General features: G+C 36.4%; 1 protein-coding gene across 1 annotated transcript in view; it reads left to right on the top strand.

Annotated features, from left to right (window-relative positions):
* The window catches only part of Sacm1l (SAC1 like phosphatidylinositide phosphatase), a 56,271-nt gene that overhangs the window by 5,584 nt on the left and 38,247 nt on the right, over positions 1–12,440 (top strand). The window lies entirely within an intron of this gene.

Here is a 12,440-nt window from a genome sequence, read left to right as displayed (position 1 = left end):
AGAATTTTCTTTGTTGAATTTAACTTTTAGTCTCCTGTGGTTTCCTTTTTTAATCCCATACTATGATACTAATCCTTAAGAGCAAAATAATGAAGGTAGTTAAAGTAGGAAGCAGTTGTTATTTAAGTATTATTTTGCTTTGATATTTCTTCCATTATAGTATGTGGCAACAGAAACCAGAATTCTAGGTGATATTGAATCTTCTTATCTTTTTTATTTTAATTTTCCCCTTCTTTTTTCTTTTTGATATTGAACCCAGGGTCACTTTAACCACTGAGCAGTATCTCCAATCCTTTTTATTTTGAGACAGGGTTTCACTAAATTTACTGAGGCTAGCCTCTAACTTATGATCCTCCTTCCTCATCCTCCTGGGTCGCTGGGATTTCATACATGGGCCACTATACCTGCCTGAATTTCCTTGTATTGAATTTAGTATATTCTTATTCACTTAGAATTTATAGTTAATTGTATCCATCCCTGCTGTCCTGTCCCTTTACGCCCCCCCCCCCCATCCTGATACTGGGGATTGAACTCAGGAACATGCTTAAACCCAGCCCCCTCCCCCTTTTTAAAATTTTAATTTTTGAGGCAGGGTCTCACTAGGTTGCTCAGGCCAGCCTCAAACTTGGGATCCTCCTTCCTAAGTCCCCATAGTAGCTGGGTTACAAAGCATGCATCAGCTGTCTTGTTTGGCAATAGTTGATTGTATTCTGAACACTTTATCAGATGGTTTATATAGGACCAGAGCCCTTTTTATATAGCATTAATTTTTGAACCTTAGAGACCTGACAACATAGCTAATGACCAAATAATCTTGAATGGAATCTTCTTATTCTCTAAAGCCTATTTTATTTATATTTATTTATAAAATAAATAATGTGATAGAGTTCTGTGGAAATGAAGGACATCACAGGGTTGCTTTTTTTTTCATAGAAAATTTTTTTCCTAGGTTTTTAGTTACCATTGTTTTTCTTCATTTGCATGAAGTCCATCAGTTCTAAGTAATTGTTATATTGAGAATGCAGTATAACCTGTTGACTCTTAAACTTGGAAGAAATCCTGGGAGAAGGTGGCTTGAGCAATACTCTGTAAACTTTCTTATCAGGGAGAATACTGCTCCCTCTTTCTCATTTCCAGTTTTAAACTTGACCTGTCAAGAGCTTTTCTTAGCAAGGAAAAAGGAAAACAGTGTTTAAAATTTTATTTACTCTCACTGAGCCAATAAAAACACAAGTTAAGGCCCTTTAAAACTATGTTGGTTTTTGCTGACTAAATATGTCATATTCTCTAAGAAAATTGATTAAGCTGCTGCTTTTTTCTTGTGTGAGAAATACCCAGGAGAATGGACTAAGCTCAGTCCTTGTCTTCAGAGACGACCACTGGTGAGGATTTTAAATCCAGAGGAGCAGTAAAACCATAAACACCAGCAAAATTACATCATCGAATGTTCACTCAATTATTCTTGATTGTAAGTGCTAGAGGGTGCAGTGTTTGAAGTCTCAGGAGCGTAAAACTTTTAGAATAGAATTTACTATATGTGACAAATATACTTCAGATCAATATTAAGGCCAACTAATGAGGGGTGGGAAATGAAAGGAGGAGAAAAAGAGGGCAGCAAGGGTGTATACAGGTGTCTCTGAGTGGGGGTGATGTACTGTTGTGAGTAGTAGGATTCTGAGTCATTATTTACAATTATTGTCCTTAGAAATGTTGATTAGCTAATAGTCATTGTTCATACTTTCATTATATTAATTCTTAAGCCCAGAGATAGCAGACATTACCAGAATAGTATGGTGGCAGCACAAACGTTTTAGGTTCTGGCAGCATCTCTCAGCGGTAAAGGCCCCAAGGCCTTTGGGCTAAAACTCTAACTTAATTCATAATCTTATTTGTGTATTTTGTTATTTTAATACATTGTTAAAACTTTATTTTAATCTTGCCAGTATATGGTTTAAAAGTAAACAGTACACAAAGCTTACAGTAACAAAGAACACCCTTCTGTACCCCCAACTCCCACTGTCCTAGATGCAACTTTTTAAGTGACTTCTGATATTTTATTGCATATTTCTAAAGAACATGCTTACACTGCTGTTTCCTAATATTTTTCAATTTTAGTCATCTGATGACTTTCTTCTTCAGAAGATGACGATTTAGCTTTTACTTCTTCTGAATATAGTTATAGTAAAATATTCAGTGTTCAGAATTTCTTGTTAATGAAAGGAGAACAGAGTGTTACAAAAAAATCATCTTGTTTTGTATTCTGTATCTGACTCTGATTACCCCTCATTTTGGTGGGACATATCTTTCCTGCTAAGAAAGAGGAAAGAAAGATATTTTTTTCTTTTATTTATTTATTGGTGGTACTGGAGTTTATTTATTTATTTATTTGGTTTTTTTTGGTACTGGAGTTTAAACCCAGGGGCATTCAACCCCTGAGCCATATCCTCAGCCCTTTTTATATTTTATTTAGAGACAGGGTCTTGCTAAGTTGCTTAGGGCCTTACTAAATTGCCAAGGCTGGCTTTGAATTTGCAATCCACCTGCCTCAGCCTCCATTCTGAGGATTTTGAGTCATTATTTACAACTATTGTACTTTTATTTGGTGTGTTTTCCATTTATTTGGTGGGTCTTTTAGTCTAGAAACTTGTCCTTTGGTCATGGATTAAATTTCTTACTATGGATTTGATAATTTCTTTTTTTTTTTTCCCCCACCTTCTTTGTGTGTTCTGGAATTCCTGCTAAATGGAAGCTGAACATCTTGGATTGTGCCTCTTTTTCTTTCTTTCTTTTTCTCCCTCCCCACCTCAATCATCCTCCCTTCCTTCTTCCTTTCCTTCCTTGCTATGCTTTTATCTCACAATTCTTTTTAGTCTGTTCTCAAGGAGAGTTTTTTCAGTTTTGTCTTCCAGCCTTTCTGTTAATTATTCAAATTATTATTTTCATCAGTTCAAGAATATATTTATGCTTTTTTTGATAACACCCTGTTCTTATTATTTTATAAATTCAATGTCTTCTTTCTGAGGCTATCATTTATAAATGTGTTTTGAAGTTGTTTTCTGTTCTTAGCATACTTTGTTTACCCAGAGTTGTTTAACTGCTTGTTTTGATCTTTGTCTTCTCAAAGGGAACCTTTATTTAAGTACCTAGTGACTCTTGGTTGTCATCCTATGTTAAAGAATGAGGCATTAAAAACAACTAATTCAAAGATTTTTTTTTTGTGGGTCAGGACTTGTCAACTGTAGCCTTCATTGTGGTGTGATTGTGCAAGAACTCTCATCTTCAATTAGGTTTCTAAATGTCAGCAGTTCCAGGTCTTTTTTCTCTTGTACCTATTAGTTTTTTCAGGGACAGTCTTCAGAGTTCCTATGGGGATTGGGAGTAAGTAAAATTGGCCGCCATCATTCTGGGAGCCTGGCAGAGGAGGAGGATTGGATGGTCATCTGTAAGTAGACTTCTGGGTCTCCTGACTTTATTTGTCATCTCACACTGAGCTGGTCCTCAGCTGTGCCTGGTATCTGGAGTCCAGGGATTCTCTTGTCAAACTGTTTTAAACTAAATTCCAGCATCAGGAAGGGCAGGTGCTTGGGTACTACTGGATAAGGATCTTATTGTTCCTTTTACAAACTTCAAACTTCTTCACTTTCATCCCTACTCTTGCCTTTCTTTCATTGCCAAATCCTTATTTACCTTTTTCCTCTGCTCTTGAAGCTATTCAGTGTTTTTTGCTGAAATATGTTTGTGTTGTTGGTTCTTATCTCATAGACAATTAGATTTTTTGGTAATTAAGTTAATTAGCCTAGTTCCAAGCACTTTTTATTCTTCAAACCTGCATTTGAGTGGCTTGGATGTGTCCTCAGCCTGCATCTGCCTGTTGGTGCTCCCCAGATTCTGTCTTCTGAAAGATCAAGGCTTTTTCTGTGGAAGATTTTCACTCTTGGAAATTTGTTTTAGTTTCACCTCAGTTAAAATTCAAATTTATTGATCTTACTTCAAATGTGTTTATCCAGACTCAAAGGTGTCACATATTGTATTTTTTAAAAGAAAGTATATTTTCTAACTTTGTAATTTTAAAAATTCTAAGCACATAGTAAAGTCATTAATGTGATTTTTAGGAATATTTGTTTTGTTTTGCTGTGCTGGGGATGGAACCCAGGGCCTCACTCATGCTAGGTAAGTGTTGAACCACTGAGCCACACTCCCAGCTCTCTAAATCAGTTGTAAATTTAAATGTCAAATTGAGAAAAAAATTTTAATTGCTCATAAAAGCTGATTTTTCCATGTATGTGTACATATGTGTGTGTATAACTTCTTTTTAATCACTTGATTTTTAACAATGACTGCTTTATTGATTGAAATGTATCTGAGTTAATATTAAAAAATGTACAGAATATGGAAACAAAGTGTGCTTTTCAGTTCATTGGTTTCATTTAGATAACTTATTTTAATTCTTGAAGTTTTACAGGTGAGAAGTTTAAATGCATTTATATAGACACATGTAGAGTGTAGAAGGATGAATTATTGAGGGCAGGGGCAATAAATATTTCTCCACTGGCTGTTTATTTAGATGCAAGTTTTGATTTTGTGCATTATTTAAAAAAGAGGAATTCAGTTTCTGTGATCATAGGTTGAATAATCATCTTTTTATATTACTAGTAATTATTGAACAATTCAACTAGTTATTCAGTACAATTTAATTAGTTATGTATCTGGAGACATAAACTGTGTTAGCCCTGTCCCCCACAGTACAGCGCTGAATTTAGAATGCAGTCCTTGAACAGCACGAAGAAACTCCATGTAATAAAGACTGGTGGACTTGATTCCAGGGTCAGAACTGGGTAGCTCTCCTCAGGCCTTCTCTGTAGATGAAAAACTAAAGCAGCTGAATAGGAGCCGTAGAAGAGTAAAACAACAACAAAATCCAGTGGTCTGAGGTCACTTAGTAACATAATAATAATGCTCCCATTTCATGGTGTCACTTCTTAGTGCTGGACATAGCATGTACATTCCCTTGTTTACCTTCACTTAACTTTTTTTAATGAAGAGGAGGCTGAGCCCAGAAGTCTGGTGCTTTATTCAGGCACTTAGTGTACATGGTGTTGGGATTCAAACCAGATTATAAGAGTCTAAAACCTGTCATTTTTTTCACCATAGTAAAGTACTAGAATTTGAAGATATCATCCTTTGGTAGGCTAGCACAGATATTGTTTAGTTCAAAATAGAACGTGATCCATCAGGAAAGTACTGTTAATTATACTTATTTTAAGAAAAGTCTTGCCAGGTGCAGTGGCACATGCCTGTAATCCTAGTGGCTCTGAAGGCTGAGGCAGGAGGATTGCCACATTCAAAGCCAGCCTCAGCAAAAGCAAGGTCCTAAGCAACTCAGTGAGACCCTGTCTCGACATAAAATACAAAATAGGGCTGGGATGTGGCTCAGTGTTTGAGTGCCCCTTAGTTCAATCCCCAGTAACCCCCCCCCCCAAAAAAAAAAGAAAATTCTTCATTTACTAAAAGTTAAAAGACTTCATTAAAAATTATTTTTGGTAGCACTGGTGATTAAATCCAAGGGCACTCTACTCCTGAACTACATCCCCAGCCTTTTTTAATTTTTTAGAGACAAGGTCTCAGGTTGTCCAGGCTGACCTTGAATTTGTAGTCCTCCTGATTCAGCCTCCCAGTCCCTAAAACAAAAGGCCAGTTGTGGTGCATGCCTATAATCCCATCTATTCTGGAGGCTGGGACAGGAAGATCACAAGTTTTGAGGCCAGCTTTAGCACCTTAGGGGCCCTTAAACAATTGAGCAAGACCCTATCTCAAATAAAAATAAAAAGCGCTGAGGATGTAGTTTAGTGATAAAGCACTCCTGGGTTCAGTCCCCATTACTGGAAAAAACAAAAAGTAAAATTTATTTTTGAAAATTTTGTTTCTGCTGGGAGGCCGAGGCAGAAGGATTCCATGTTTGAGGCCAGCCTGGGCAATTTAGCAAGACCTTGTCTCAAAAGAAAAAAAAAGATTGGGGATGTAGTTAGTGGTAGAGTGCCCCTGAGTTCAATCCCCAGTACTTCAAAAAAAAGGCAAGCAGTGGGTAGGAAAAAGAAAAGTTTGTCTCTTAGAAACCCAAATATTAGTATCTAAAAATTCAGTTGAGGGAAGAATCTCTTTCCTTGCCACCAGGAATTGAAAGGGTTTGTGGGTGTGTTCTGGCCAAGGGTTAAGGTGAAAGTTATTTCATTTTACAGGAATGAAATTAGCTTTCTGTTGTTCTTGTACCAAATTACCATAAACTTTAAGGCTTTAAACAATATATTATCTCATAGTTTCTATAGTTAGGAGATCCTGTTTGAGGCTCACTGAGTGAAAATGAAGGTGTCAGCAGGGCTGCCTTTCAGGCTGGAGGCTGGGGGAAGAATCCACTTCCAAGCTTATTCAGGATGCTGGCTGAATCTGCTTCCTGTGGTTGTGGGGCCAAGTTCCCCATTTCCACGCTGGCTATCATCCTGGAGTTGTCCTTAGCTTCTAGAGTCCTCTCTATTGCATTTCAGGCACCACCAATAGCTTATCAACCCTTTTCAAGACTAAACTCTCCTTCTCTTTCTGCTGCATCTTCCTGACTGCCTCTTCTGTTTTCATGTGCTTTTATTTTGTTTATTTTTATGTGGTGCCGGGGATTGAACCCAGTGCCTCCTGTATACTAGGCAAGCACTCTACACTGAGCCACAATTCCGGCCCTCATGTGCTTTTAAGGGCTCATGTGATCACACTGGGCACTCAGGATGAACTCCCTGTTTTAAGGCCAGTTGATTAGTAACCTTAATTCTATTTGCAGGGCAGCACCTGGATTAAATAATCAGCAGATAGGAATCTTCAGGACACAGTTCTAGAGTTCTGCCTACCACAGTTACTTTTATAACAAATCACTTCTACAATAAATCTCTTAATTTTTCAGCATTCTGACTCCAGTTTATTGTTCATACTTTCAGCTATGTGAAGTAAAAATGATTACCAGAAAAAGTAGCATAGTATAACTGACATTTTATGCTTTTTAAAGTTGATTCTGTGCCAATATTGTCTTTTATACTAAAGACCTTTTTAAAAACAGATTTGTATCTTTAATACGAAGTTAAAAAAGACATCCTTTTTATTTACTATTTATTTTTTTGAGTCAGGGTCTCACTGTTTCTCACTTCAGGCTAGACTTGAACTCCTAGGCTCAAGGGACCCTCCCACCTGAGCTTCCCAAGTAGTTGGTGTGCTTCACTATACCTTGTTCATTTATAATTTTTTAAACAAAAAAATTTTTTTTAATTCTGGAACATTTATCTTTGATATAAAAATCAGACCTTTGTTTTTTGTGGTCTTGATATTTTGGGTTAATGTTTACAACTCTTTTGAAATGTAGCTTTTTCCCAGATTTGTTTTTATTCTGGTTTGTAGAATATATTTCTTGTAAATATGTGGATATACATTGGTGAAAATTCCAGATATTTTGGAAGAGAATTATTTTGGGTCTCTAAGCATTAAGAAACTTGGTATTATTATAAAGAAGACAGATTTTTACTATAATTCTGGGGCCAAAAGGTGAAGTCCAGGTATTTTTATTTTTAGATTATCATTATTGGAGTAACACCTTAATGCGTATATGATAAAATTATCAGTTTAATACAATTGGTAACAGATATGCATTAGAGCACAGTGCTATAGTTAATATGTTGTTATTCATGTATCCCAGTTACATGTCACGTTCAAATAATATATTTGAGTTGGGATATAATTTGATTCCAGTGTTGTTCTATCAAAATTAATTGTTCAGATATTGTCTGTGTGACAAAGAAATCAATATCTTCTGCTATATATTATTTCTTCTTAAAATTTTAAAAACTTTCAAATTTTGTCTAGTTTTTCTTGGTGCTTTATAATTATACTTACTAGTGGAATTCACTGTGACATATTCATACATGCACAACATAATTTGATCATTCTTATCTCCCGGTACTTTCCCTTTCCCTTTCCTTCTCCCTCCCTAATCCTCTTCCTCTATACTACTGGTCTCCCTTCTATTATTAGTACATTGTAATTGTGTATAAAAGTGGGATTCATTATGGTATATGAATATATTAATAGGTGGACATAGCATAATTTGATCAGTTTTGTTCCCTAGTATTTTCCTGTTCCTTTCTCTCCTCTGTCTTCTTAGTTCCCTTCCTCTACCCTATTGTTCTTTTTTCTTGAGATTGTTTTTTTCCTTTTTTCTTTTTTCCCCCTCCCCTCTGGCTTCCACATAGGAGAGAAAACACTCAACTCTTGACTTTCTTAATCTGGCTTATTTCACTTAGCATGATGTTCTCCAATTCCATTTACCAGCAAATGATATAATTTTATTCTTTATGACTGAGTAAAAACTCCATTGTGTATGTATATCGCATTTTCTTTATCCATTTGTCTAACAGGTACTTATGAGTCCATAATTTGGCTATTTTATTATTTCTTTAAAGCATTCATTGAATAACATTTCTGCTCCTTCGTTCAGAGTCCCATCCTGATAATTGGCAACTTTTCTTCCTTCTTCTATGTTAAAGAATGTTACTGTTATTAAAGGGATGGAAGGTAACCATACCTCTGAGTTAGCCCTTTACCTTTGCAAAAACGTGCTGGTCATGGTTCTGTCAGGTAGGTAGGGTAAGAGTTGTCGTGCCCATGGTTTGGTTTATTTATAGGCCAAGGTGTCCTGGTTCACAGCCATGCCAGGAGTTTTTTTTTGTTTTTTGTTTTTTTTTTTTAAATTTTTATTTTTTTTAATTTTAACTTTTTTTTATTGGTTGTTCACAACATTACAAAGCTCTTGACATATCATATTTTATACATTAGATTGAAGTGGGTTATGAACTCCCAATTTTACCCCAAATGCAGATTGCAGAATCACGTCGGTTATACATCCACAATTTCACATAATGCCCCATTAGTAATTGTTGTATTCTGCTACCTTTCCTATCCCCTACTATCCCCCCTCCCCTCCCCTCCCATCTTCTCTCTCTACCCCATCTACTGTAATTCATTACTCTCCTTGTTTATTTTCCCATTCCCCTCACAACCTCTTATATGAAATTTTGTATAGCAATGAGGGTCTCCCTTCATTTCCATGCAATTTCCCTTTTCTCTCCCTTTCCCTCCCATCTCATGTCTCTGTTTAATGTTAGTCTTTTCTTCCTACTCTTCCTCCCTGCTCTGTTCATAGTTGCTCTCATTATATCAAAGAAGTCATTTGGTATTTGTTTTTTAGGGATTGACTAGCTTCACTAAGCATAATCTGCTCTAGTGCCATCCATTTCCCTGCAAATTCTATGATTTTGTCATTTTTTTATTGCTGCATAGTACTTCATTGTGTATAGATGCCACATTTTTTTTTTATCCATTCGTCTATTGAAGGGCATCTGGGTTGGTTCCACAGTCTAGCTATTGTGAATTGTGCTGCTGTGAACATCGATATGGCAGCATCCCTGTAGCATGCTCTTTTAAGGTCTTCAGGGAATAGTCCAAGAAGGGCAATAGCAGGGTCAAATGGTGGTTCCATTCCCAGCTTTCCCAGGAATCTCCAAACTGCTTTCCAAATTGGCCGCACCAATTTGCAGTCCCACCAGCAATGTACAAGAGTACCCTTTTCTCCACATCCTCGCCAGCACTTGTAGTTGTTTGACTTCATAGTGGCTGCCAATCTTACTGGAGTGAGATGGTATCTTAGGGTGGTTTTGATTTGCATTTCTCTGACTGCTAGAGATGGTGAGCATTTTTTCATGTACTTGTTGATTGATTGTATATCCTCCTCTGAGAAGTGTCTGTTCAGATCCTTGGCCCATTTGTTGATTGGGTTATTTGTTATCTTATTGTCTAATTTTTTGAGTTCTTTGTATACTCTGGATATTAGGGCTCTATCTGAAGTGTGAGGAGTAAAAATTTGTTCCCAGGATGTAGGCTCCCTATTTACCTCTCTTATTGTTTCTCTTGCTGAGAAAAAACTTTTTAGTTTAAGTAAGTCCCATTTGTTGATTCTTGTTATTAACTCTTGTGCTATGGGTGTCCTATTAAGGAATTTGGATCCCGACTCCACAATATGTAGATTGGAGTCAACTTTTTCTTCTATCAGATGCAGAGTCTCTGATTTGATATCAAGCTCCTTGATCCATTTAGAGTTAACTTTTGTGCATGGCGAGAGGAAGGGATTCAGTTTCATTTTGTTGCATATGGATTTCCAGTTTTCCCAACACCATTTGTTGAAGATGCTATCCTTCCTCATGCCAGGAGCTTTTACATGTTGTTTCATTTAATTTTTTTAATGCGTTGGTTACCTTCCATCCCCAACCTCCTTAATTTTCTTCACAGCATATATTACTGAAATCATTTAATTACTTTCTTGTATAATGATTATCTCTCCCCTAGGCCCTAGATCCAGAGACTTTGTAGCACTGATGCCTAGAATAGTACTGGCATCAGGTATCATATCTTAGCCAGTGTTACATAGGTAGTAATTAGCATGGTCAGGGTTAGAACTCCTTGGGTTATGGCTCAGCGGTAGAGCACTTGCCTAGCATGTGTGAGGCACTGAATTTGATTCTCAGCACCACATAAAAATAAATAAATAAAGGTATTGTGTCCAATTACAACTAAAAAACAATTTTAAAAAATTAGAGCTCCTATACTGTTTATTGCAAATCTGTAGGCCATTTCAGTATAATTAGTTCTCAGGCAGTGTTCTTATAATTTGTTGAAGAAGTGTTTTTATTAGGACTTATGCTCAGTTTTTCGAGTTTAGATGTTCCAGGTAAAAAAAGGCCTACAAACTATGGATTGATTGATTGTGGATGGTTGCTTTGGCCTCACTGGAACTGAGATAAATCTTTGTTGGTTTTCTTAACGTGGATGCAACATTATGGGCTATTTCTTTACAATGATGCGATCACCTGTTTTAAAGTCTGGTGAGGAGAAGCTCTTTGTTAATTCATATGATTTGTAAAATTTCATAAGACACTTAGGATAAGATGTTCTGTGATAGCGCTGGCCATGGATGAAAGCATTTCACGTGGCCCTTTCAAGTCCTAGTCTGCTTAAGCTCCAGAGAATGCAGCGAGACATCTGCTGCACAGGCATTTGAGGGGTTGAGGAGTGTGGGGTGTAGATGGACTCCAGATAGAGGCTTATCAAAATGCCATCTGCATCTAGAGGCAGTACTTCTTTTCAAAAACATTTATAAAGAAGTTTTGTTTTTCAGGTCTGCTTTTTACTTAAAAAAAAATTGTGTACTATGTTTTATTCATCACCTACCTCCTAGTCTCCAGTGTTTGTGTAATGCTTAAGCACATGGTATCTTTTCAGTACATGTTAGAAGTGTTACACTTAGAGTGTATTTTGTGTTTGCATAAAGCATCTTCTACAGATGTGGACTGAATTTTTTTAAAAATGATTTAAGACTAAAGGTAATAAGAATAATAAAGAATAGCAGTCTGGAATTTTAAAAATATTTTGTTTCAGAACTTCTTCCCTTTTTTATAGCTTTATTAATGTTTCATATAAGCTTTATATGTTTAAAGTGTTGTACAGTTTAATGAATTTTGACACATTTTTACATCCTTGAAACTGTTGCCAGTGTTAAAGTAGAGAACCCCATCTCTTTCTCCCTTCCCATACAAGTTTAACATAAATGCACTGTATGGTTGGACCCAGCCATTTCTCTTCTGAGTGGTACCGGAGAGAGATGAATACATGTCAGCTTTAAGACTTACACAGGAATGTTTGTAAGACCTCTGTTCATAATAACCTCAAACCAGAAACAACCTAAGTGTGCATCAACAAGTGAATGAATAAACAAGTTGTGATATATCCATACAATGGAATATATTTAGTAATAAAAAGAAATGAACTATTAGATTGAAGACTGCCTTTTTTGTTGAACATGTTTTTTGCTTGACTTTTGTTTTTATTCTCTTAAGATGTGCCCTAAAATGAAGGAAACTAATCTAATATTAACTGATTTGTTACTGATGAGTCATAAATGATTGTAAGTTATATTTAGGTAATCAAATATTCCTTAGAGTATTTATGATTCTTCATGGTGGGATGAATCAGAATAGTGGGAGTAGAATGAAGAAGAAAGAAAAAGCCATCAGATTTGCTGCTGCACAAGTAGGATTCTTTCAAGTCTGGTTTATGAACAATAAAAGTTAGTTTTGGGGGGACCTGCACACCTTCTGCAGCCTTGCTCAATTCCCCGGGAGGCGCCTCCCCTGTGCCTTCAGGGACAGCAGCCTTGGCCCGACAGACAGCAGCCCGTGCTTTACAGTTCTAAGTAGGTCCTTAACCATGTGTCCTTAACCACGCAGAGTTGTTTGCCTGAGCAAGTTATTCTTTAGGAACCAACTGTTAATTTTTGTTAGACTCTGGTTACAAAATCAAAA

The sequence above is a fragment of the Ictidomys tridecemlineatus genome, chromosome 2, assembly GCF_052094955.1.
Source record: "Ictidomys tridecemlineatus isolate mIctTri1 chromosome 2, mIctTri1.hap1, whole genome shotgun sequence".
NCBI classification, from domain to species: Eukaryota; Metazoa; Chordata; class Mammalia; order Rodentia; family Sciuridae; genus Ictidomys; species Ictidomys tridecemlineatus.
Note: the sequence above shows the minus strand (reverse complement) of the source record. Positions and strands in the feature narration are given on the sequence as shown.